Source organism: Heterocephalus glaber, unplaced genomic scaffold (assembly GCF_053883595.1).
Source record: "Heterocephalus glaber isolate CG9 unplaced genomic scaffold, H.glaber_assembly_v1.0 deba00000470, whole genome shotgun sequence".
In the NCBI taxonomy this organism is placed as follows: Eukaryota; Metazoa; Chordata; class Mammalia; order Rodentia; family Bathyergidae; genus Heterocephalus; species Heterocephalus glaber.
In genome coordinates, this window is record NW_028258145.1 from 9,064,538 (window position 1) to 9,090,741 (window position 26,204).

At 45.1% G+C, this 26,204-nt stretch overlaps 1 long non-coding RNA gene across 7 annotated transcripts in view; it reads right to left on the reverse strand.

The window, feature by feature from the left end:
- LOC101716704 (uncharacterized) overlaps positions 1 to 26,204 on the reverse strand; it is a 263,276-nt gene that overhangs the window by 205,778 nt on the left and 31,294 nt on the right. For 3 of the 7 annotated variants that reach the window (XR_015448388.1, XR_015448386.1, XR_015448391.1), the window contains exons 2-5: positions 23,217 to 23,478; positions 16,373 to 17,685; positions 14,623 to 14,754; positions 11,245 to 11,369 (exon numbers count right to left, since the gene is read on the reverse strand). This is a non-coding gene — a long non-coding RNA (uncharacterized LOC101716704). Of the gene's footprint in view, positions 1 to 11,244; positions 11,370 to 12,519; positions 12,673 to 14,622; positions 14,755 to 16,372; positions 17,686 to 23,216; positions 23,479 to 26,204 lie in introns of all 7 variants that reach the window. The other 4 variants (XR_015448390.1, XR_015448387.1, XR_015448392.1 and 1 more) reach the window with 3 other exon arrangements.

A 26,204-nucleotide genomic window follows, 5' to 3' on the forward strand; every position in this document is an offset into this window, starting at 1 on the left:
TGCAACTCTAGAAACAGAGTAATTTCTTTCCTTGTCCATAATAACATCAAAAAGAGTCAAGATATTGCTCATTGTGAGGCTAAACCTGCACTAGAAATCAGTGCTGGGGGCTGGGTGTAGCTCAGTAGAAGAGCACCTGCCAAACATGTAGGAAGACCTGGGTTTATTCCCCATCATGAAAAGAAAAGAAGAAAGCAAAGAAGAGGAGAGTGGAGGACAGGGGATGTCCAGGGAGGGAGCTTGGAAAGGAAAGGGAAAAAGAGAAAGGAAAGGGAAAAAGAGAAAGGAAAGGAAATATTTGAAGGAAAATGTGATCCTTAAATGTGAACATGTCTTGCATAAGAAAAATATGCAGTTTTAATGATCTAGGAAGACTTCATTTATAAATTAAAATATGTAATTTAATTATATTTAATTTAAATATGTTGTCCATAAATACACATCTGAATTATATTTTAATATTTAGCTTCCAATTAACATAGCTTCACTTCTATTTTTAATATGTCTAAACCAGGTCTAGAAATTCCAAAGGCCGGGGCCCTCAGAAGCTTTGTGATCCCCATGGCAACAACTCAGCCCTCCCTGGAAACCTTCTCATCAGCCTCACCCACAACCCAAACCCACATTCCTGACAACCCAGGGCAGCACCTTGCTCAACACTAATCCCAGTCTGCTTGGGACTGAGCAATGCATGCACAAGAGACCCTTCCTCTAATCTAACCCTTTCAACAACTGGCTTGTACTTATTTCTTAAACTATGCCCAAATATTAATTACATAGAGAAATGCATCTGTGGACTTCTCACAACCCTTTCCAATGTCTTCTGCCAATGGTACTCGTAGCCTGCGGCCACCTTAGAAACTTACCTTGTCACGACCTTTTCTCCCACAAAGCAGTAAAAGTTATCTTAACACAATCAGCTGGTGAATTATCCCTCTTTTACCTGTCTGCTATATACTGCAGGAGCTTCCTGGCTGTTGAAGAACCAAGACTTGAGCCCCACCCAGTCTCCTGTGGTTCCTTCTTGCCTGTTCATTCCTGTCCTGGGTTCCTTGTGTCTGAGGTGTCCTTGTCCCAAGGCCTTCTCATGTCCTTCTCTGGGCTTGGAATGGCAGGTCCCCACCCCTTCCACAGCTCACTTCTTAGTAGTCAGGACTCAGATGTCCCCTGACCATGCTATCCAAAGAGGTCTCCCCTCTACTCAGCCATAATGAGAACTAGAGACATTTATAGCTAAGTGGATGTACATTGAGGCCATACTCTTAAGTGCCATAAATAGGATACACATGTAAATATCGAATAGTTTCTCTAGTGTAAAAAACTAAAAGTGTAAATAAGAATCAAAATGTATAATTGATATTGTGAAATAGCCAGAAAATGTCTAAAGGAATAGGGGAAGTGGGAGGGGAAGGAGAAAGGAAAGAAGGGAAAAGAAAAAATTTGAGAAAAGGCAAAGAGGCCTCCCCTCCACTCCTGTCTACTCACCCCCACATTTCTGTGCTTCTAAACACATTCCAGTCCATAGCATTTTAATGTTATGCCTGTTTTCTTGTTTTTGTCTATTTCCCCTACTAGAAGGTGGGCTCCAGAAGGACAGAGACACAACTCTGATTATCACCAGTGTATTGGTCAGCTTTCCTCTCACTGAGACACAACACTAGGCCCTCACAATTTAAAAGAGAAGAGGTTTAAATTGGCTCACAGCATCAGAGGAGCCAGTCTATGGTTACCTGACTCAAAGGCAGAAACGTGCCAGAAGGACCTAGTGAAGCAAAATGCTTAGTTCATGGCAGCCAGGAAGCAAAGCAAGGGAACAGCACTAGAGAGGAAGAGACCAAGGAAACATGCCTCCATGACCTGCCCAGACATGCCCAGAGTGTGCTTTACTAATCCCCTAGGTGGCTGGCAACCCAATCAAGTTGACAATCCAGTTCAACTGTCATGTCACCTAGTACAGAGTACTGAACTCTGTATTTGAGGAAGGAAGGCAAAATATTGACTTGAAGTCAATGTTCTACTTCCAATTTCCCTGGAAATATTCTGCAATATTCAAGGTCAATCTTAATCTCTTAATCTCAACATCTGAATACTCAGAAGATGAAACTAAATTTCCTTTCACATGGCATTGTGGAGCTGGACAGTCAAGGCTACAGGATGTTCTACTTCACACAATGAGAAATCCTGACTCTTCCCCTGGAGCTGCTCCTCTATCCTTTTAGGCAGTGCTCCTCGGCTTGGTCAGCTGGGTGTCAACTGGGTGCCACATCCCAACTGGGTGCCAGCCCATGGGAGGGAGGAAGAGCCATACCCATGGGAGACATGAGACAGAGGTCACACACAGCACTTGCACTCGCACTTCACAGGTGGCACCTTAGTCTCGGGTCTGCAAGGGAGGTTGGAAAGCACAGTCTCTAAGAGCTGCGTGGTCTCATGCCCAGGAAGACAGGAATGAGAACATGCCATGTGCCACGTGTTCCTTAGGTAACAGCATGTGCAGATACTGTCTTCCCCTGGCTGAAGGCTCCTACTTCCAATCCTCTAGCTGGGCTGCTTGTACATATCAAGGTGAGCAACAAAACTTAAGGGTGTCAGAATTAGCCACTTCTCTTCCTCTTGGGTCTGATGCTGAGAACATAGCCAGACATATCTCTGTTTTACTGTCCAAATTCTCCCATCAGTTCTGAACTCACCATGTAAGAAGAACACGCAAGAAGCAATTGACCTGCAGGGCATGGTGGGGCACACCTATAGTTCCAGCTAACAGAGAGGCTGAGGCACGAGGACCACAAGTTTGAAGCTAACCTGGAGAACTTAGCAAGACCAAATCTCAAAAAAAGTAAAAGTACTGGAGTGCTGGGGTCCTAGCTCAGTGGTAGAGCACTGATCCAGCATGGGTGAGGTCCTGGCCTCAGTCTGAAAAAATACTAAAAAATAAAAAGCAATCGACAGGAATGCTGGCTGTGTTCATCTGCAGCGAGCAAGACAGGAAGATTTCTTCCATGGCCCCAAGACAAAGACAGCCTTTGAGCTGCCATTATGGGGGATCTTGACCAAATGACTTAACATCCATAAGACTCAGTTTACTTACTTCTGAAATGGGAGTTAACATACCTTCATCCTATTATGGTTACTAGAATTAAACCCATAAATGCAGGGGAAGTCCTTCATTTTTTAAGAAGAACTATATGATAGGTATGTAATTTTTTTTTTCAATTAGTGCCTTTTTTTCTGGCCATTTTCCAGTCTGGTAAGCCATCTCTCTCCTCAATCACAACCAAGTCCTCCCCAGGTTACATTAAGTTTCTCTGTCACCTAAAGTCTGCTCACCAACAGTCCAGTGATCCTTCTCTTTCTCTGTTCCTGTCCCATGATTGCTCACATTTTTATGCCATGTTGTGTTATCACCTGATTGTCTCATCCAGATTCATCTCTTTGGCTAGAACTTAAACTCTGCCAAAGGACAGGGACCATGAAGGTGGGTCCTGGGGTCATCTAACATCTAATGTGTGGAGGCCACTTCACATACTTTCAACAAACACTCTGCTGAGTTATTGAAATGGAGACATGAGCAGATTAAAGATGGGCCTATATGACCCCAGAGAAACAAATAAACCCAACAGATTAGTCCCAAACATTGGCTGATTCAGGATTTCTTTTTTAAATAGTAAAGTATCCTGCTTATGTGAATGGAAGGAGTAACTCACTGTCCCTTTGTAGAAGAAGCTGAAAATGTGGCCCACAATTATATTACATCCTGGAACTTCTGGTAACTCACCCTCCTGCTTCTGGGTGGTGTTTACGCTACTCCACCAACACCTGAATTTCTGAGGTTGAATGCAGTCCAGGTTCTGTGTTTGGGGTTCCAGCACTTTGTGGACTGGCACTTGTGTCTGACAAAAATCTGGGGAATGCTTGGCCCTTCATTCCTCTGAGAATTATGCCATTTTCCAAGAAAAGCTAAATAGCTCATTCATGTTTTACCCTCACTTCTTCCAGCCTGGTTTCCTGAGGATATTTTTTAGCCAGACTGGTATGTTTTCTTTTTTTAAAATAGTCTGCTGTAAATTGGGAGTTTTCAACTTATATTGGATAATTCTGGAGTGTGATTCTTAGTGTGTTGTTAAACAAATAATATTATCTTTATTTCATACATTTCCATGGAAAATGCCATAATCACACATGGCCTCTACTGAGCCCATGGCTTAGGTTGACGAATGCTCCCCCACCCCAAGTATAAGACAAATCCACATGAAATCTCCCTGTACTGCTTCTGAAGCAAGCTAACTAATAAGTACCATCAGGTAACCAAGCTGCTATTTTTTTTTCTTCCTGCATTACTTTTATCATCAAGAGAAGTGGGGAATTTCACATTTCAAGGGCTCTCTGCACAGGAAACCCTAGTGTGGCCTTAACACAGACAGAATTCTCCAGAGGGGAAGTCCTGGGGTAACCTGGAAAATTTGAGCAGAGGAACAAAGTTTCTTGACCGGATGGCATCCATCTGGGGCGTCCGGAAGGAAACCAATAAGTGTGTGTAGCACCCGCTAAGAGGGGGCTTTCGCCAGACCACCTCAAACCTTGGAATAGGAGATGTCCGGAACTGCAGCGCTCTGAGCCCAGACACAGGGCCTGAAGGAAGCAAGAAGCATCAACACAGACAAGGAAAACACTTGATTTGGCTCCGAGGTCGGCTTGGGCCAGTGTGAATGGGGCAGGAAAAACACCCAAGAATCACCAAAGTTCATTGGGAAACAAAAGCCCCCAGTCAACAGAGACATCCTTTGCACAGAACTAACTACAGCTCCCCTTTCTAGAGATGGTGAAACCAGCTGCAGTTGCAGAGAGAACATGGAATGGCACCATTAGTCGCAGGAGTCAAGAAGGTGCCCAGTAGACCAGGTGCACAGAGGCAGAGCTGGGTGTGGGGGAACTCACCAAGAGGCTGGAACAGCAGTCTGTGGGCTGCTTGGGTGGGATTTCACTGGGTGAGGCTGTATGTAAGCAGTTCTTGTCCCTCACACCACAGAAGAGTGAGGGTTAGTCAAGATTTCAGTATGGGGTTTTGACCTTCAGCCACTGGGCCTTGCATCATGCGTCAATATGGTGACTTGTGTGCTCAGCAATGAGAAATCCTGTCCCTGACAGCAGTGCCCCCTGATGCTGGATGACATTGAGTGCATCATGATGTATAGGGAAGGCAGGCTGATGCTTGCAAGAGCACTCACAAGGCTAAGGAGAGAGGCAAAGGCTAGCTCCTTAGTAGGCCCTGCTCCAAATCATCATCCAATTTCTGCCACATGAAAGCATGGTTACACACATAGTCACCAAGCTAAGGAAACTCATGAACCTCATAGGCAGGTTAAGCGAGGGTGGAGTGGTTGTCCCTAGTTGGGATACGCAGATCAAAGGCATGGAGGAAGAGCAAAATCATGTCTCCATCTGCAGTTTGGTTTCATTGTGCTCAGCCCTTATCTGGCACTGAGGGGCATGGAGAAGCAAGACCACAACATGCAGAAGGGGAAATCCTGGATTCCATTCCTAAGAGTCTAATACACACATACAAATAAAATGCCTCTGTGGGAAAAACACACACAGGTATCAGGCAACAATCTTCCTGAGGAGCTGCAGCATGAAAGAAAGGGCACTTTTCCATAGCAAGTATCACCTTCTAACTAACTCTGACAGTCAAGGTCCTGGGAGAAAGAGACAGCCCATTCAGATGAACAGCTGGGCATGGGGGTGCAAGGTCTATTGACAGAAGGGCAGACAAGGCCCAGAAATCCAAACCAGCATGACCAGTATCACCCTAAGCCTGCAGTGGTACAGGGAGATGACTCCTTCCAATGCAAGAACCAATTCCTACCAATCCCACAATTGGGACAGCTCATTCCCTCCACTGGGAGAGTCAACTGATTCTCTCCATTAGAAGAGCCAATTTCTACCACTGGGAAAGCTGATTTCCTCCACTGGGAGAGCCAATTACTACCCCTGGGATGAGTCAGTCCCACCATTGAGAGAGTTGACTCTATCCATTTGCAAGAGTGGATTTGCTCCATGGAGAATCAGGACTGATTCCCAAAAAGAAAGCAATTGTGTCACTCTCAGGCTACCATGGGGGGACTATCCTGATCTTCAGTCTGTCCCTCCTGATCTGAGGACAAGGAAGCCATCAATGCCATCTTCAACAATGCCATCTCCCACACCCCACCATGATTGTCCACACAGCAGGTGAGAGGGTAAGAGGGTGCCTGCAGAGTCCAATGAAAGTGCCCACTTTCTATACCATGTGCTTTACTCATTTCTGATGGTCTCTCTTCCCCTACTAGAACATAAGCCACTGGAAGACGGAACTCATCCAGGCTCATCCCTCGAACCTCGAGCATCACAAGTCCTCATGCACAACAGCTTTTGAAGAATATTTGTTGAAGGACTAAGTAGGAACTAGGAAGAAAGCTGCCTGCCTAGCATTCAACAGTAACTGAATAAAGAGAGACAAACAGCATTTTTATAGGGTAAAAACATTTCTTGATGGAGTGTTTCGCTATGGTAAACTGGCTCCTAATTTGACCATTCTGCCCAAAGCAATACAGCCAAGATATATAAGGAAAATAGAATGGAATAGAAAACTTGCCAAGAAGATTGTATTTATGCTTTGCTTGGAGTGAGGAAAAGCATTTTAAACTGCCTTTTAAAAACTACAAGAAATACACCTTTTCCCCCATTCTTCAAGAACTGGTCTAAGAATGAGGGGACAGTTGCCAGGATTATTCAAGAAACTGTTCAACAGCAGAAAGATGTCAGGTTATGGGATTTTCTGCCATGGGAGGTTTTAGAGACCAGCGTTGTCTGGATTTAATGACAGGTAATGACATTAACTAATTACAAAACTAATCACATTTGGAGCAGTGGAAGCTGGGATCATGATAAGCATAATCAAATCCCTGACTTCAGGGCTCCAGGACTCAGAGGATAAGTTTTCTCTCTTGGAAAGCTTGACCAGATGCCTTTTGGGGTCCTTTGTCTGAATATTTTGGGAGCTGCAGGCACCAAGGAGGGTGAGAGCCAGCTGTGAACTGTGGCTGTGTCACAGGGCCCCTTGCTTCTGCCCTGTTGTTTTCTATAAACTTTGCTCACCTCATCAATCAGCAGCTACCTTTGAGACAAGTTTCTGCCCCTATCAACCCTTTCTCTTCCTCTCTGAGCCTGCAGACCTTACCCCTGCCTCTACCTGCAGGTTGGCTGCCTTGGACAATCCACAAGCCACTGGGACCTCGGTTTCTTCCTCTATAAAGTTGAGATAAGCATCTTTCCAGTTTGCCCCCAACACGTTGACATGAGAATCCAGGGAAACACTTTGCATGGCATGTTATACACTGCTTACACGGCATGTTACATGCTGCTATAAATATAAAATGCTTTGGTACTATGAAGCTACATGGAGGACCCAAGTAGGTAGGAGGTGAATAGCTCATTCACCAGAGTTGGGGATTTGTCCCATAATTAAAATAAGAAGCTGGCCACTTTCTGGCCATCAGCACCTCCTCTATCCTTTCTTCTCTTCCTTCCTGCCTCTCAGTCCCCTGGGAGGAAGGAGCCAGGTCCTTCCCCTTCCAAGGTCTTCAGGATGTGCATGGAGATACCCTGGTCATATCCTTCTCACCTGCTGTCACCCCAGAAGCTGCAGGGTAAAACTTGCACAGAAACCCTAAGTGTAAACACTATCTTGTGTTGTTTGGAAGACAATCTCTACCCACTTTCTCTCAAGGACCAGTTCACTCACCCAATTATAATCTTCTTCTGAGTTGAGCCTCACTTTTCAGAAACAAACAGTCATTGAAGAAAGAGGAAAACATTAAGAGATTCAGATTCCAATTAACTTTACCACTGATTTTTGCATAATTCTGGGGGTGGCGTTATTCTTTTACCAAAGTGGGGAACAAAGAACTCAAAGATTAATGAGGGCTCTCATAATGGTAGCCAGAAGGAGGGAGATACTTGAAGTCCCACTCAAAAGCCAGAACTGGACAGGGCTGGTCCAGAAGTGCAGTTGCCCAAATGCTCACAGAAACGAGAGTCTGTCTCTCAGGGGGAAGGACATGGGATAAAAAAAAGTGAGTCACTGTGCTTTCTGGTTGTCATGTAATTTGTGTAACCGGTATTCTATGTAACTGGGCCAGGTTAGTTTATTTTTTACTGGGTGTATATCAACCTTGCTTTTTAAAAGATGGCATTGGTTTCATAATTGTGGAGTACATATTGATCCTACAAGGGACAGAAGTTAGCACACACATGTGCACACATACATGGGGCCACATCAACACAAGAGAGGAAGTCACAAATGCAGATATAATTTTTAATGTGTTATGTAGTTGAATGTCTACCAGAGGGAGAAAGTCTCTGTGAAAATAGATTTGAAACAACGGGCACCTTAATCAGATAAATACACAGCGTTCACCTCTGTCCCCTGCAGTACGACTACAGTGTAATGAGCACAGGGAAGGGATCTTCACAAGACATCACCACCGAGCAGCAGCGTGAAGCCAGCTGTCACCCAGCATCCCTTTCTGGGTGGGGCTGAAGCAGGATGGGCTGTGTGGCCACCTCCAATCCAGGGGTGAGCATCAGAACTGATGAGGAGGCTCCCCCTGGGGGTTTCAGCCCTGTAGCACACTCACCCATTTTTGGAAGTACCAGGGGCACTGAGGGGCATGCAACTGGCTCTGGGATTATAATGAGAAACAGCTGAGGATGTGTAAGGAGTAAGAACTGGAGCAAGTGTTCTCTTCTGGAACCAAATGCAAAGAGCAAAGCTGTTCAATGTCCAGTTCACCCAGGCAAAGCGACAGAGCTGGACATGGCACTGGCCACCCCTGTGCAGGGGAAGGCCCCACACTGATTCCTGGCCATGGAGCTCTGGCATGGTGACACCAAGGGCCCACTGTCTCCTCACCAGTGACAGGTTGCTGAGGGACCCAACCTGGAACAACCAAATGTGACCCACCTGAGTCCAAACCCAGGGTCAGCTATTCTATGACCCTGGGAAGACAACTCTGAACTGAGCTTCTACTTCCAGATCTGTGAAAAGAGCACAAGACTGACTGCTTGCAGGGGTACTGTGGGGAGGAAAGGGGTGATACCCAGGGCCTGGCCACCTCACCTTTCCATGGCAGGAACAGCTTGCAAAGACACAAAGAGGTACATCACAGCTGGGCAGATTTGACTCATGGAGTGGAAGGAGATTGCAGTGGGAGGAGCTGGCTGAGGATATGCCCCCCCCCCTCAGAGCGAAGTTCATTGTCACCAGCCTGTGGGAGCCACTGGTGACCTTGAATCCCCATAAATTACAGGTATTAGTGCGTCTTGATGGGGGTCTCATTTTCATGTCCAGCCTGCAGTGATACTATTTGTAAACAGATTCATTCTCTTGGGCTGTCTGGGTGACTTTAAGACCATGTGCTTCCATACAATCATCAATATAAAAGAAAGCATTTTAACCAATGGTAAGTGTAGTACAATTAGAAATGATGTGCTTGCCAAAAATTTAAATCAGATTAAATCAACTTCTGGTTGCATTGGTGGAGTGAGGGTCTCATGTGCTGGAGCAGACTGTTCCTGAACTTCTGGTGTGTTGTGCACACTGCCCTACGAAGCTGGAGAGAGGGCAGCTTGTCCAGAGGGGGCTAGGGTGGCCACAGCCACAGAAACTCCTCCACCAAGCCAAGGTGAAGAAATGGAGTTTTTATGCTTGGTAAGAAAAGACTGTCTTCAGATATGTTGTCTTGGGCTTTCATGTCTAAGAATGAGCTCCATTGGATGTGAAGTAAGACAAACACCAAGAAGAGGGCTCCAGGAGGAAGGATCTTCAGCTCCACATGGAGATGGGCCATGGCCTGGAGGGGCATGAGCTCCAGAATCGAGCACGTCCACAGCTGGTAAGCAAGCTTGGCAAGGATATCTGTGCAGTTCTGGTGAAGACTGAAGAGGTCACTGTCCAGAATTCAGGCCCCTCACATGCTGCCTTCTAAGTCCCAACTTGGCCACATTGCTCAAGGCCACTTCCTGTAACCCAGCACCCCACAATAGAGTTCACAGACTACCGCCCATCCACCAGGCAAGGTCTGGCTCCCCATCCCCAGGTTTTCATCATTCCCATCTAGAAAGAAGAAGATGAAATGGACGAATATTCATTTCCTCCAAGGAAAACCACTTGCCCCCAAAGGTTGGAACTGGCAGATGAATTCCTTTTTCTTCACCCCTCTCCCAACTCAAGTGCTCAAAGTTTGTGCTCTTGTGTCTGCATTGGTTCCCTACAGCTGCTGTAACAAATCACCCCAAAATTGGTCACTGAATGTAGATTTTTCTATAAAGCCAGTATTTAGCACATCATGATCTCCAGTGGTCTAGCCTTTAAATCTGTGGATAAGATCCTTAATGTCTTCCAAAGATCCATGTATTGAAGGCTTTATCCCATGGCTGGTGCCCTGGGAGGGGATGAAACCTTTAGGAGGTGGGGGCATCAATGGCTCACCCTCGTCCCTGCTCCTGTCCTTTCAGCCACAGCCTTCAGCTCCCTGTTCTACACTCCTCCTGCTCTGCGGCTAAACTCCCCACAGAGAAAGCAGTACAGGAGACTTCCCCTTAGCTCCACTTTTGGGGAACCCGAAGCAACATCTGTCAACCATTAGGAGCACTGCCCATGGTGGTGGTCATAGTAATACCAGTAGCTGCAAGAGAGCAGCAGTGCCTACAGCTTTCAAAGCGATTTAGCTTTCTCCCAGAATAATGCTCAATCATGAACAGAAAGTCTACACACCAGAGAAATGGCCATGTATTGCAGGGGATTTTACACTGTGTTGAAGATTTATTTCCCCTCTAAAAACATTTCCAACACAGTGATAGTTTTTCAGTAGAATACCTGCTAAGTGAATAGAAGTAGAAAAAGAAACGTATTGCACACCAAATGGAGAAAACACACTCTGCTACAAGAAAGTTAAGTAAATTAAATAATGAGCACAAGTTCCTTTCAGATGAAATACATCATCTGCAATAGCACTGAGTCCTGCTGTGAATATCCTTTCTGTGTGCTGACCAAATTACATTTCCTAAAACAGTCTGCTGGGGGCTGGGGCTCCCTGGGAAGAAGCATGGCTTCATGGGCAAAAGGCAGAATAGGACATCATCACCTCCAGATTTGTCCACAGGGTCAGCAATAAGTAGAAAACAGGACAAAACGTCCAACTATACCTCTCAGAGTCACTGTAGGTAGCACTTGTAGAATGGAAGATTCTGGAAGGCTGGACTTTTCATCAGGCAACTTCAGCAGACCTTTTGTTCTCAGGAAGTAATGTGACTGGGATTTTGAGATAAATCTGAAAAAAACAAGTAGGTGATTACATTAAATAAAGACGTATGATCAAAAATACAGTAAATGTGTAGTTTTTTTAATTATTACAGTAAAAGATATATTGCCAATAATCTCCCTCAGAATTCTCCCCCTGGCTTTGGACACACTTAATCTCATCATTATTGCCACTTTCTAAAGCAGTTCTGGAAGTTCTCTTTCCTGAGTGTCCTTTGTGCTGTCCTGGCTGCTTCAATGTCCTGAATTGGTTCAAAACATTTACCTTTCATGGTCATTTTGACTTTGGGTAAGAGCCAGAAATCACACAGTGCCAGATCTGGTGAATAAGGTAGATGAGGACATATTGCCATGTTTTTACTTGATAGAAATTGCCATAAGCATTTGATCAATGAGGTATATTCAAAAAATGGTGAATGTTTAAATTTAAAAATGTATTACAATAAAAGATACATTGCTATTAATCGCCCCTCAAAATACTGCTCACTTCATTTATCACATTATTGTTGGCAATGTTTTGTTTGGGTTTTTTTGGTACCGGGGATCGAACTCGGGTCCTTGCACTTGCGCAGCAGACAGTGAAACCACTGAGCTAAATCCCTGGCCCTTGGCAATGTTTTTTACTGTAGTAATTTTTTTTTAATTTAACCATTTGCTATATTTGTCTATCTGTCCTCATACTGGGCGTTCAAAGGGCATATATCAAAAACAGAAATTTTCACACATCTCTTACCAATGACAAGACAGAGTCAGTGCTCTGGTGGAAACTGCTTCCTCCAGGCACATTTGACATCATCAACTCAAAAATTACAAGACATATCATTGAATGAGCATGATCTGACTGAAGACTGTAACTAACTGCATGATGAAAGGAGTCCACTACCGGCACACCTTATTCAACAGATGCTCTTTATCTGCACAATTCATATCAGATCATTTTCTAATATGGATTCCCTTGGACTTTCACAAAATCTTAACTTTCAAATGTCCCAAGCCCAGGTTGTCTCTATGCTTGTGCAATCTGCTTCCCATACTTCAGCACCACTCTTTTTATTTCCTCTCATGGTGCAAACACACTCATACAACATAAAATATAGTGTCTGGGAACATTTGTAGCATTGTGGTATATTAGTCAGCTGTGCATAACTGTAGCAAAATACCTGAGAAAATTAACTTAAAAAGAAGAAAGGTCCGGTTTAATGCAGTGTTGGAGGTTTCAGTCCATAACTGGTTTGTCCTATTGTTTCTGTGCCTGTGCAGAAGCAGCACATCATGGTGGGGGCATATGGCACAGAAGTCTTTTCATTTTGTGCCTGGGATAAAGGAGAGAGGACAAAGTTGGGTCCTAATTTCCCCCATCAAATGCTTGCCTCCAAGGACTGGAAGCAGTGAGGCCCATGAGGCCCCACCTTTTAGTTTCCACCACCTCCTAATAGCCCATGCTGAGGACCAGCTATTGCCATATGGCCTTAGGGGGACAGTTCTGACCCAAACCCAGCAGGCAGGACTGCTCCCCTCCTCCCATCTCCCAAACTTCTTCTTACTACCAATTTCAGATAAGAGCCAATGCCAGGACAGCACAGGGAAATCGGGAAGAACCTCTGTACTTCCAGAGGATTCCAGCCACAGAAGTCCAAGAACAAAGTGATCTGAAGAGTCTTCCAACTCTGCTCTATGCAAGCATCACTCTCCTAAAAACATTAGTTTATCCTGTTCATACCTGGTTCTTAAATAATGTTGACCTGAGAATGAATTCTGCAGTCAGTGATGAGAATCAAATATAGGCCATTGTGCATGCCAGGCAAGCACTCTACCACTGAGCCTCACCCCAGATCAGGCCTGGACATTTCTGAATCCATAGAAAGACTCAAGATGTAAAGAAAGGTTCAATCCCCAATACTGATAGAAGAAGGAAAAGGAGGAGGAGGAAAAGAAGAAGAAGAGGAAGAAGACGGAGAAGGAGAAAGAGGAGGAAAAAAAGGTGGAAGATAAAGAGGGAGGAAGGATGAGGAAGGGAGGAAGATGAAGAGAAGGCTATATTGGAAAGAGCAGTGACTTAAAGCCTGAAGATGTAACTCTCAGTGATTCTGCTAGCCTGCTATTTGACCCTGGGCATGCTACTTCTCATTTCCTCACTTGTCAAATAGGGGCAATGACATTTATACTAACATTTTTATATATAATGTCTATACCACAATTACAATAGCTTATGACTTAGAAACTAGAGGGGCTCACATTCTGTCACGTGATCCTCCCAGGTACAGCAGGTGGCAAAGCATACCCACCTTTTGGCTGGAAGCAGAAGTCCACATCATTGATTATGGAGTATTGATAAACTAATAACGCACCCCAAGCCAGAAGTCCCTGCCACGTGCACAGCTCCTGCTCCAGCAGAGAGAGAGCAGCCATGACACATGGATGGTTCCACTCTCCAATGTCCCCCAGGAGCAGCCATGATTAGTACACGGTTCAGGTCTTCAGTGTCCCCCAAAGGCCATGTCTCAAAGGCTGGGAGTAAGTGAGGTTTCTGGGGATGTGCCCTTGAGGGGATGTGAGGACTCTGACTCTCTCCTCCCCATGATGTGAGCTCTACCACACAGTGACCTACTGCTGCCTCACCACAGGCCCAAAGCAACAGGACCACACCTCCTCGGACCAAAACCTCTGAAGTCATGCACCCAAAAAAGCCTTTCCTCCTTGTAAGTTGATCAACTCAGGGATTTCATCAGAGACAGAAAGCTCACTAACACAGCCCTCAACTGCCTCTGGGATAAGCACAGCACAACCCACCCTCTCCACATCGCATCTGGCCCCAAATTCTCTGGCTTTCTGCCTTCCACACACCTCCCCTTAACACTCACTGAATCAGACCCTGAGCATGTTTTCAAATGAGCATCACTATAAAGTTCATCCAGGTGCCTGAGGCTGGAGCCCAGTGGCTCCTTCAGTCCTGTGCTTAGCATGCACAAGGCCTTGGGTTCCAATACCAACACCCAAAACAAACAAACAAACAACACCCTGAACATTTCTCAGCCCAGAGTAGGTACTGAGTGGATGTTCAGGGAACAGAATGAAGGCCATAGGAGTCTGAACTTTGTCTGCTCAGACAGTAAATATTCTAAGCTTTCTAGACTATAAGGTCCCTGACACAATCACTTTTAATACCCAAGCAGTCAGAGAAAATACACTAATAAATGGGCATGTCTGTGTTCCAATAAAACTTTATGTGTAAAAACAGGCAACAAGTCAGGTTGTCTACTAACCCTTAGACTGCATCAAAAATATCACTTAGTGAAAAGTCTTGTCTCTTCAGCTCTTCCAGTCAGAAGGAGCATCTTCAGGACACTCGATGAATGCACATATCCAGGCACTTTATCCCTCTTCCTCTGCTGTCCCTGGCAGAGGAAACAAGGGGGATCTGTCTTTGAATGGCAGTGATTCTGAATGAGAAAGGGGGAAGAGATGGCAGGCAGACCCAAGTTTGTACCATGCCCAGTACATCAAGTGCCCTCTTCAGACTGTGCAGAGCCAGCTCAATACCTTACTAAAGAGCATGGAACTCTCCTTTTAATTCTCAGGCTTTTACCACGGATACAGGAGCCAGGTTTACGCAAGGCCCTTAGAAATCGGCAGTGGAAGGGACATAATGCTGTTGGCACAGCCACGTCTTTTTCATGTGAAGCTACATGATCACTTTTCATTTCGTTTCTCGAGCACCCCATGGCACCCTTCCACATATTAGGCTAATAACTGCATGAGTCTAGTTAAAAGGAACCAAGCAATTATTTTAATTAGAAGAGAACAAAAATAACACTCCTGGCTTCTGTTGTAAGGGGCAAGAAGGAAGTAGTCAGGGTTCAAAAAGATCCCACAAAATATTTTTGTGAAAGGAAAAATAATTAAGACCAAATTTAGAATGTACTTGCAATAAATGGGCCAAATAAAATGAATGGCCCCACTGTGCAGCAAGACCCATTCATATAGGAGAGCCCAGAACATCCATTTTTCTGTGATCCCTTTGTAGGGTACAGACAATTTGACAAAGAAAGGAAATCTCTAGTAGAGACTTTAATGATCCTCGTGAATCCCTCGCAAACCTCGTGAAGAGCCTCTGTGTAAATTCTTTTATTAATAAGAAAAAGGAAAAGGATCTTGGTTGATTTGCCTTTTAAGCAGGATTTTTTTTCATTTAAATTCTTAAATTCCTTAAATTTGTTTCTCTGGAGAAAGCTACCTTCACAGAAGATCTGTTCCTAATCCAGTGTATAAAAAGCAGATTCCATCTCAGAGGACTAGAATCAGCTGTCTGGGATGAGTTTGTATTGACAGGTTACCCAGAGTCTTTGCTTTCCTGCTCACTTCTGATCCAGACATTATGGCCATTTTCTTCCATCAGACTTCCAAAAAAGATCAAATGAAAATCAAAGTGGTCAGCAAGTCCCTGTTGTTCTGGCTGCTTGGATCCAGATATGTTTATTGAGCACCTGCTACCTGCAAGTTCCAGGTACCAGACTCTGCCTTCCAAGAGCTCCCTGTCTAACCACATAGACAGAGCTGGGGCAGAAAGGAGAGCCATTCAGCCTCAGCAGGGTGGGGTCGAGGGTACCTAGCCTGGGCTGATTGTAGGAGAACGAATTGTTGGGGAAGAAGATATGGATACTCTATTCCAGGGAGAAAAGCCAGCAAAGCAGAAGCTAGGACACACAGAACCCAAGGTGTGCATGGACAGATCTTGTAGAAAGAGCAGGAGACAGCAGTCACAGACCAGAGCAGTCATGAAAGCAAGCTGGACAGGAAGCCAGAGCCAGGGGCTGCGGTCTCAGTGCTGGTGTCCTCCGCAAATGCACACAGTGAAGCTTCATCCCCAGGGTGGTGGCAGTAAGTGACAGGGCCTTTAGGCCAAAACTGAATCACAGGAAGGAGATGAGAGTCCTCCTGAGACAGGCTGGGCAGCTCTTTCCTTTTCCACCACTCAAGGATGCAGCAGGAAGGCACCATTGATAAAGTCCTTACCAGTCATGCAGTCTTTCAGGAGCCAGATCCTGGACTTCACCACCTTCAGAACCATGCACAGTAAATTTTTACTGATTGTAAATCATCTAGTCCAAGGTATTGTGTGATGCTACCTAAGCAGACTGAAATACCCTGGAAGGACAGATGCTGAATCGAATCATCTTGTAGAGCAACGTAAAACCACTGCACAATTTTCAGCAAGGGGCAAACTATCAGCTTCCCATTTAGAGTGAGTGTGGGAATGGTGGGGAAGAGGAAGAGTTGAAGGCTAGGATCCCACTGGTTCTGTGGTCCCGGCAATGAGTGACAGAGGTGGGGTCTGAACTAGGACAATAGGACACAGGGAAGGAGGAACAGGGACCTATGAGATACCCAGTACTGAGGGATATTGACTGAAGAGGTCAGATGTCAGAGGTGAAATTAGCTTTGAAGACTCTGGGTCTTTATCCACATGCTTGTCACATGTCTCAAAGGGAGCTGCATGCTATAGGCTGTCTCCTAAACCCAGGATCAAGATGGGCCTGGATGCCAGATCCAGAACTGAGATATGGTTCTAAGTTTCAGCCTTGGACACAGGAGCATACTGCAGTGTGCCATATGGAGTCTCCAGTGGACAACCCCATGCTGCTCACTTTCCTTCACAAAATGCACATGAGCCAGCTTCCTCTGGCAAGTCTATGTTAAAATGCAGGGGCCTGAAAGGGAAGGACACTGGTAAACACTTACTCAGACATGCTATGTGCATATTTAATTACTATATTAAATTATACTTATTTATTTACATTTTAACTTTTAAGAGAATACAGTGGTGCCTCGGTTCACAAACCATTCTTTCCATGATTCTGATTGCAAACCAAATTGCATGAGAACCAAATTAAATTTCCCCATAAGGTCGACATCAAACCTAACCATTGAATTTGATTTGGTTCTCATCCAATTCAGTTTACAATCAGAATCATGGAAAGAATTAAGTTCATGAACTGAGGTACCACTGTATAAAGAAGGAAGTTAAGCCTAGTGGCATATACCTATAATCTCAGCTACTCAGGAGGCTAAAGCAAGTGGATCCTAAATTCAAAACCAGCCTGGGCACCTTAGGAAGATCCTGTCTCAAAATAAAATGTCCTTAAAAGGCCTGGCAGTATAGCTCAGTGGCAGAGCATTTGCCTAGCAGGCATGAGGCCCTGAATTCAATAGTCCCCATCACTGGGAAAATGTGCGCACTCGTGCGTGTGCATGTGCGTGTGTGTGTGTGTGTGTGTGTGTGTGTGTTAAAAGGATACTTCTCACAGGAAAGTGCTTCTATCTTGGCACTGAAAAATAAATGGAGAGATAAAGAGGAGACAAAGAGAATGTCTCATGAGCTAGCAGAACTTGAAAATACAACTGATGAGTTCTTTCATAATAAAAGAAAGTTATAGTTACAATTCAATTCATAAACATTGCTATAGAATTACTTTTTAGAAATATGAATAAAATGCATGCAGCAACATGCATAAAATATAATACTTCACACAACTATGTAGGATTTAGTCCAAAATAAAAGACTGTTTTAACATTCAAAAACCCTTTGGGCTGGGAATTTAACTCAGTGGTTCTGCCGCCTGCCTCACAAGCACAAGGGCCTGCGTTTCATCCCTGCTACCCCAAAAAAAAAAAAAAAACCGCTTTGAGGGTTAGGGCTGAAGCTCAGTGGTGGAACATTTGCCTCACATGAGTGAGGCCTTGGGTTCCAGGACAGAAAGAAGAAAAAGACAAGAAAAATTCACAACACTAACAGAACAAAGGGGAAAAGCCATTGTGATGTTTCCGTAAATTAGTAGGTACTTAATTTATGATCAAAGTGTCACTGCAGAGCATTGAAGAAAGGAAGTCTTTTCCATGCATGGTGCAAGGTCAGTGGATAGCAGCAATAGAAGAAAATAAATTTGATCCCATCCTCACACCATACACAAAAATCTTTGCAATGGGCTGCAGTACAGCTCATTGGTAGGATAAGAAATACCTTTGGCTTCAATTTCCACCACAAAAATAAAAGGAAGGAAGTAGGGAAGAAAGGAAGTGAGAGAAATGGGGAGATAAGAGGGAGGGAAAGAGATCAATGCCGTGTCCATCATAAATCTAATATAGAAGGTGAAACAACAAGGCCGTTAGACTATAAAAGGATACTTCCATGGCTGCAGGGTAAACAAAGCTCTCTTAAAGAGCATAGAAAACATTAACTACAGAGGAAAATACTGATAAAACTCATTATCTTAAAAATAAAATTCTCTAGTCCTCCACAGACACCATAAAATAGTGAGAAGTCAAGCTCAGAATGACAGTAATATTTGCAACACATATAACAAAAAGTTCATATCAAATATATAAATAACTCCTACAAATCAGTCAAAAAGATGGCAATCCAATATAAAAAGAGCAAGAGACTTGAAGAAAAGCATTAATAAAGGAGAACATCCAAATGGCCAATATACCTAAAAAAGATGCTTAATTTATTAACAATCCAGGAAGTGAAATTAAAACTGTAAAGACACTGTGCTATATATCAGCAGAATGCCCAGAATCAGCAACTAAGAACTTCCAAGTATTAACAAGGTTGTAGAGTGGCTGCAACTCTGCATCAATGCTGTTGTGGCCAACAATCACTTTGGTAAACTATTTGGCATTATCTATTAAAGTTGAGTATGGTCATGCCCTAGAGTTAGTGTTGTAGTTGGGATTTACAAGGGAATAGATTTAATACAGGACACATAGTTTATATGATTATTTTATAATATTTACCCAAAACATCAAATCCAGAGGAGTGCAAGAGATCTGTCTGTGTGCTAGAGAGCCAAAGAATCAGTTGAGGGCCTGGATCCCACTGCAATGTTCCTCACGAGCCCAGCCAAAGGCCTAGAGCCCATCGCAACGAATTATGCAAGTCCATTTCAAGGATCTTCCCTGGGAAGGCCCAAAGGCCAGTAGTGGAAGCTAGAAAGTCTATCCCAGCAGGGGGAAGGATCTGTGCCACCAGGCTGAGGGGTCTTCCCTGGAGCCAGGGAAAGACCCTCAAGGTGAAGGAAGACTGGAGCACCCTGGAAGAGAACAGCAGCTATTCCCAGGAACAGCAAGGACCTGAGGCCCTCCGATGATGAGAACAGCTGAGTTCGTAGGGTTCTACACTGGACCCAGGAAGGGACGCTCAAGTGAAGACCAGAGCTTCTCCTCCAACAAGAATAGGAAAGCCAGCCATGGCAAGCTTCTCCAGAAAGACTAAAACATTCAACTTTCCCCTCCTGGTCTCCTTTTGTGTCATTTTGGCAATAATCCTCAGGTGGATCTTCCACGCCCACAACCACACTGATTCAGTTCAGCTGGGCGTTCCAAGCTGACCATTAATTAATCCACCACAGTTAGTTATTTCCCGTCTAGTTTATAGAAAGACTAAACAGCATACACACACACACACACACACACACACACACACACAAGATATGCACAAGAAAGTATACAGCTGATATCCACATTCTCTGAAATAGCCAAAGCTCAAATGTTTATCAAGTGCACAATGGATGCTTCATGGTATACGTGGCATACGATGGATATAATGCCTAAACTTGAGTTAATATACTATAATTACACCCAAAAACATAGATATGGTTCCTCAATCCAATGTTGAGAATGAAGCCAAACACAAAAGAACACCTATCCATGTAAGTGTTCTTACCACAACAACAAAAAATTTTTTCATTTAAGAATAATTACTGAATGATTCCATTTACATGAAGCTTTTTTTTAAAAGCAAAACCAATCAAAAACAAAACTGAACCAATCTATGGTGTCAGTAGTCAGGACAGTGGCTGTCTTTGGGCAGGAAGGTGGAAATCTGTTGTGGGGCAGTGGGAACATTGGCTGTGTGCACTGTCCTGTCCTAAAGGTGGAGTGGTCTAGGCTGTATCGCTCCAAATCAAAGCTTTCAGTCACCTGGTTCTGCTCCTCTCATCTTTTAGAGGTGGAATCCCAGCGAAGGTCTGGTGAAAATGTTTCAAATGTTGGTTTGCATTTTCTTTGACTAAATAACTAGAGGAACATAGAAAATTTTACAAACTGTGTATTAGTTAATTTTCCATGACTAGCACAAAACACCTGTGGCTGGGTATAAGGAAAAGAGGTGTACTGAGCTCACAGCTATGCAGCTTTGAGAACACAGACTGTCATTGGCCCCACTCTGGTGAAAGGAAGCACAGTGGTGACAATCATACCAAAGTGGTAAATGACACAGAGAGACAAGACAGCCAGAGCTTGATGTTTCCTAACAACCCTCAAAGGAGCCAACAGGCTCCCACAAATCCCTTCTGAGAACACCACCCCCAGTGACCCAGACCTGATCACCTCTTAAAGGTCCCGCCATCTCCCAACATTGAAGACCAAACTTCTTGCCCAGGAACCCCTGGGGAACACTCTAACTCAGTCCCCCAAGCCCCACCAGAACATCTTTATTAAAGCCAATCAATCATTACTGGGATAACCAAGTTTGTTCTGACCTGTCTGCCAGGCACTCCCTGATATCAGTTAAGAACACAAAGCGGGAAGAACAAAGTGCACGATTTTATTCCAGCTGAGCTAGGTGGACAAGGGCACTGCCCCACGGGAAAGAAAGAAAGAATAAAACTGCATAAAATCTCTACAGCTGAGCTACAATGTGAGCAATTCCTGAGGAGAAAAAGGGGGTAGACAGACAGAGTGCCAACAGCCCAATGTAGAAAATAATGGCATAATAGAGAAGCTGCTGGAAGCTCAAGTATTTCCAGTCTTATTACACAAAATGGAATTAAAAGGTAACAAATTTAGCCTGGCTACAAGAAAATGCTTTCTTATGAAATGTATAATTAACCTGTAGCCAGTGGTTAGTAAAATCCAACTCCTCCCTCCAGAGAGAGAGAGAGAGAGAAAGAGAGAGAGAGAGAGAGAGAGAGAGAGAGAGAGAGAGAGAGAGAGAGAGAGAGCGCTATTTATGGCAGCCAAAGCAGCAATCCGCAGTTACCCTGGCCAGGATTATGTTACAAAGACTCCTCTGCTTCCAAGCAAAAGCCCATGGCCAGCTGGGGTCAGGAAGAAAATTTTCCCTTTGGTGTCACGTTTCTCAGCTCTTGTTATCTAACACCAAGCCCCTTTCCACACTGCCTGGGCCTGGCGTTTGCACCTCCGCCCTGGCACCCAGCTCTGGGATGCTGTTCTGAGCCGGGCCATTGTTTCACCCTCCATGGCAGCAGCTGTAGCCTGTATTTAGGCAACACCTTGTGTTTCCAAAAGGTAAATACAATGAATATAATCAAAATTGTTCCTAACACTACTGTTTTTACATCAACAATCTATAAATATAGGGAAGAACTCAATATATGTGTGAAATAAACAGAAGGTATGCCTGCACTGAGGTAATTCAAAAGATAGCTCTATAATTTAGCAGCTTGGATTTCAATTGTTGCATTTTTAGGTATGAAACATTAAGAAAAATACAGATATTACTCATCAAAGTGATTGTCCTGTGCACTTGTATACCTTCTATAATTTCTTTTTTTGGGGGCTTTTTACTTCAAAGAAATCACTAGTTAATGACATTTCAGACTTTAGAAATTTTTTCTGATAGCACGCTGGAATTCCCTCAGGGACAGAATTGTGAATAAGTGGATTTTTTTAAAGATCATTAACAGATATTACAAACCAATTCAAACTGAGCATTTTCTTTGCAAATTACCTTTAACTTTTAAAGCCATTGGAAAAAAAAAAAAGACAGTGAGTGATTTAATTTACTTAACCTGTCTACAAATTGCAGCTTTGTACTCTACCGGCGATTGCATTTTTAACCAAAAGAAAAAAAATCTCTATCTCTAATAGAGATATTTTTCTAAATTATCACACTTGATGAGTGATATTTCAAAAGAGAGTAATGTTTTTTTTTTCATTTAACAAGTTGTCCTGGAATTGAGAATGTTTATTCTATTGATATGTTTAAAGCACAAACAGGGCCCTGTATGTCTATATCTCATGGCTTAATTAAAACTCTCCAGTAATTAGCAGGTTTATCATCTCCTGAGTGTGTGCCTGGTGGAGCTTTGGTTGTGGATTGTGCGGTTTTTTGAAGGGGAAGGTAGGGAGGGCTCTTTTATTTAATGATCAAACCATAGTTTCTGGACTAAAGAGCTAATATTTGGGGTGAGAAGCACCTTCCTTTCCTGATACATCAGGCCTGATTCTTATTCGCATCAACACCCCGTTGTGTGTGTTTTCCATTCAAAGGGATCCCGTGGACTTCAAAGGGAGTTGCCTGAGAGGACCAGCTACGTGGGAGTCCTGACAGGCTCCAGAACAGATCCAGAGCTGGGAGAAATCATGCCAAGAGCCGCTCACACTGGAGCCCCCAAACCATGTCACGAAATTAAAGGGTCTCCTTTGCCTATGCCATCCCACAGTGCACATGGGAACCATCCCCAGGCCTGCTGACCACTGAGCTAGCTTCTCCAGCTACTACTTATAAATATTTGATGAGCTCCATTTGTAAGAAAGTATGTTAATAAGAATATTGAGATTGGTGGCCAGTACAGATGTTAAAATAGCTTTTGTTCAAGGTGCAGAGTTTCCTTTTCTTCCTTTGAAAGTGCAAAGTCAACTTAGCAAAGCAAATAAAGGAATTTCATAACACCCTGGATGTCCCTCCCATCAATAACAGACCTACAGGATTTCACACTGAAAAGTTTTCTATTTGGGAGGAATTCGCCCAATAATAAGGGTAAAGGGGTATAGAAATGGATATTTCCTGAGTGTCTCTTGTGTGCCAGATATTTTCATTCCTTTCAATACTCACCAATATATGAGGGGTAGATGGCATTACACCACTTTGAAGACCCTGCGATGGGCATTTGAGCCATTGAAGTTGCAGAGCAGGAAAAGCAAGGTCTGGCACCTGGATCTACCGTGCCCAACGCTGGTGTTGTCTCTGGAGCTCACACCAACTCCCTGGTGATCTCAAATGCCAAGGTCACATCTTGTGGCAGCTGCCATTCCTCTAAAGGACTGGGACATCCAGGCTGCGCCCCAGCTCAGGCTCACCCAGCAGACACCGTACTCTGCAAATGAATTGGTTTGCCCTAAAAGGTTACCACAGGATCCTACCAGGAAAGATAGACTCCTAAGTGGCTGAGGTCTACCTCTGCGAGTGTGCATGTCACAAGTGTGTCCCCAAGGACAGGACCCACTTCATGACCATTGGGAGATAAAGGGAAAACCTGGTGATCACACCTCAGGTCTAGGACTACAGAGGTCTCAGTCCTGAGGCAGGACCGATCTCGGCCTTCAGAGCCCCTGATGATATAGATCTGCTGTGGTCACCCAGCCGGGTTAGGGAGGCTGTGTCTTCTCTCTGCCGTGAGTGCATCATGGGGACCAGATGCCCAGAAGTGTCACTTCATGATCACGACCAGCCCCAAGCTCCTCCCTGTTTTGGAGATTTTTACAGCCATGCCCTCAGAGGTCACAGGGAGGCACCCAGCAATTCCCAGCATGGCTGCTATGGCCATCTGTCTTGGGCTCAGCTTTGGCACTTCTGATGGAATCGAATCCAGGACCAAGACCGCAGAGGAGGCCAGGCACTTGCACTTCTGCATGCCCATTGCAACAGGCTCTTCCTTCCTCATCCCTGAGAGGCTCTCCATGCTCACCTCCACACATAGCCCAGTGGGCCCCATGTGAGGATAGCATTCACCTTCAGGAGGACTGCAGTCCTCTAGCAGGGATCAAGGGCTTGGGCATCCCAGGAGGCAAGCTCCTGGAGTCCTTGCTACTACAGCCTCTCATTAAAACAACAAGAAGAGTCTCGCCCTAAAACACAGCTCACCTGGTGCAAAACAGCAGCAAATTCCAGTCAAATGGTCACTTCCCTCACTGCAGTGGCGGATGGACTGAGTTAGGAGAGGTATGTCCGGTGCCACCACACCTACAGCTGGGCAACAGCTCGCTTGTCCAGCAAAGTCCCCACCCTGGGAACTTTTCCCAATTAGAAAAAGCATTACTTGGTGCAACAAGAAAACAATGCTTTAAAGGTGAATGAAACCAAAGATGATTACCACTTTCTCTACACACACAGGGTGGCTGGTTTGAGCCTCCATCCGCGCCCCATGCCCTAGCATCCTGGATACAAACAGAGCCACCTTGGTGAGTGTTCTTTTTCTCCCTGTCCTGTGCACATGGTGCAGGTGTGGCTCTTACTGCAAAGCACAGCTGTGCTCTGGCCACGAGGCCACACCTGTCCCCAGTTACCTCAGGTTCCCTTTCTGGATTTCTTTTATTAGGGCTTTGGCAGGGAGATGCTGTTTGGCTCTTTTGTAATGGGCCCGGAACCCAGAGCCTTGTGCATGCTAAGCACGTGCCACACCACTGAACAACATGCCAGCCCGCCTTTTTGCTCTTGCTTTTAAAAGGATTTGCATGCTTTTTAATTTTATTTTCATGAGTACATGTTGCAGTACATAATGGTCACACTCATTGTGAAGAGTAAATACATGTACATAACATTTTTTTCTTTTTGAAACAAGGTCTTGCTATGAAGTTCAGGCTGACCTTGAATTCACTATGAAGGCCAGAGTGGCCTTGAACTCACAGCAATCCTCCTGCCTCAGCCTCCTGATTGCTGGGATCACAGGCATGTCCCACCACATCTGGCTCAGTGTACACAACCCATCTTAATTTGTTTTAAATCCCCCCAGCCTCCTGGTCACCGGACTCTTGAACACACCTGCCACTTGAGCAGACTGGGGAGGGGACCAGGTCAAGCACCTGCCCAGCCACCCCCTGGCCCTCAGATGGTCTTCAGCAAAACAGCACTGTTCTTTTTCTCCTCTCACTCAGTGATCTCAGGCATCCAAGAGGAAGCCCATCCCCGACCCAGCCTCTGGCTTCCCCCTCTGTCTCTGAAGCCTTCTCTTTCTAATTGAGCAGCCAGCCCTGTGCTGTCCTGACCTTATCTATCTCCAGTGACCCCCCTCAAGTCCCAAGGTCTCAGCCCAGGGTGCTTCTCCCTCTGACCACAGAGGTCCCCCTGTGCATCCTCCCGCATAGGGTGCCCAAGCCCACACCAAGTACCACTCCTCAGCCCACTTATCCCCCATAGCTCACACCAATAGCCCCAGCCACCTGGGAGGCTGAGGCAGGAGAACCACTAGAGCCTGGGACATCAAAGCCAGCCTCGGGAACATAGCCAGAGCCTATCCATCTCTAAGCACAAGAAGACAGCCCTGTCCTGTGGCAGGAGATGGTGATGTTGCTCAAAGCCTGTCAAGGGTACTGGTTTCAGCAGGGAGCCTATGGAGCATGAGTCCACCAGATGCCCAAGAACCAGCCCCAGTGGACACCAGCGAGTGCCCAGGCCTAGGCCTGGGAACAACACCCCTTCCAAGTCAGGGCTAGGGCCCAGGTGGACAGGGCCTGCTGTGGCTGCAGGAGCTGGAGATAGAATCCCAAGGCCCCAGAGAGCCAGCTATTAGATGAGGGCTAGCAACAACAGCTCCACAAAACCTACTGCAGCCACCCTAGGGTCTGTGACTTGGACAAGTTCTCCCTCCCCTGGGCAGGACTGGAGCTTCCCCAGATCCCACCAGCAACCCCAGGAGGCTGCCCTGAGAAGCATGGGGCTTGGCACTGGCCTCGAGGGTCCCCTCTGGTTACCCCTGGCGACTGCTGTCATATTCCAAATTAATTCACGGCATCTGCTTGGAGTGGCTTTGCCCCTAACCATGAAAACCTTGGCTGATGCTTCTACAGAAGGCCACTTGTGACCAGTGTCCACTTGGAGACCTGG